Source organism: Gracilinanus agilis, unplaced genomic scaffold (assembly GCF_016433145.1).
Source record: "Gracilinanus agilis isolate LMUSP501 unplaced genomic scaffold, AgileGrace unplaced_scaffold20516, whole genome shotgun sequence".
Taxonomy (NCBI): domain Eukaryota; kingdom Metazoa; phylum Chordata; class Mammalia; order Didelphimorphia; family Didelphidae; genus Gracilinanus; species Gracilinanus agilis.
Genome location: NW_025351934.1, coordinates 2,891 through 4,099, shown reverse-complemented (window position 1 = coordinate 4,099; position 1,209 = coordinate 2,891). Strand labels below are relative to the sequence as shown.

At 36.4% G+C, this 1,209-nt stretch overlaps 1 pseudogene; it reads right to left on the bottom strand.

The window, feature by feature from the left end:
- Positions 1-56: 56 nt before the first annotated feature.
- Positions 57-124, bottom strand: LOC123254368 (annotated as a pseudogene).
- Between the last annotated feature and the right edge of the window lie 1,085 nt (positions 125-1,209).

Below are 1,209 nucleotides of genomic sequence, written 5' to 3'. Positions count from 1 at the left end.
TCTCTCTCTCTCTCTCTCTCTCTCTCTCTCTCTTTCTCTCGGAATATTTCCTGAATTTGTGCAGGGCTCATGCTAAACTTCTCTGTATCATTCCATTTTAGTATAAGTACTGCTGAAGTCAGCACCTCTCTTATTCTTAATGGTGGCTCTTTGGCTAAATTCACATAACAAACTGTTGTGGAACACTTCAGGTTTGTCATGGCTGTTTTCCAAGTTGTTGACTCAGTTTGAGGGAGTTCCTGACTGAAGGTTTGTTTGTTTTTGCTTTAATTTGAAGCTAATTGGCACGGAATATTGGATGCTAGATCTGTATTAAGGAAGAATTGAGTTCCAGCCTCAGACACTTAGTAGCACTATGATCTTGGACAAGCCATTTTAACATCTATCTGCCTCAGTTTCCTCATCTTTAACAGTATAATAATATTATGTACATTCCAGGACTGTTATAAAGGTAAAATGAAATAATATTAGCAAAACACTTTGAAAATCTTAAAACACTAAATAAATGCTAGGTATTAGCATTAGTTTTGATATTACTATTAAAATTAACTTTCATTGGAAGATGATTCTAGCTTGCCCAGTTGCTTTTAATTTTCAATTAGAAATTTATGGTCAAAAGCCTCAATAATATAGAAATAGCATTTGTCTTTAAGAAGGTCTCAGGAAGAATCTAATTAATATATGTTTTACATTCTTTTCTAACCCCTTTTAACTGCTCAGAATTCAGGTAACATTTCCCATATCCTCCTACAACTTTCTCTGTAAGAACAATTGTTAATTAATTTCTCTGAAAAAAAAAAACAGAGGATGAGAAAAAAGTCTAGTTTATTACATAGCATTCCCTTCTCTGCACTCACCCAGCCAGCATCCTATTTCAGGACCTTATCCCCTCTTGACTTTACTATTGCAATAGACTCCTAGTTGGATCCTTTCCCTCAAATTCTCTCCCCTGAAATCTGCCCTCTTCACAATCGGCAAAGTGATTTTCCTGAAGTGTTGGACTATGTCAGCTTTTACTCCATAAACTCCAGTGGCTCCCTAATACTTCTAGAGACAAATATCCGCTCTTATGTTTAGCATTTAAAACCCTTCACCACCTGGTCTCTTCCAGTCTTCAGAGTAATCTAACACATTGCTCCCCTTCACACATGGTACATTGAAAACATACTGAGCTACTTGCTGTTTCAGACAGAATTGCTCCATCTGCCT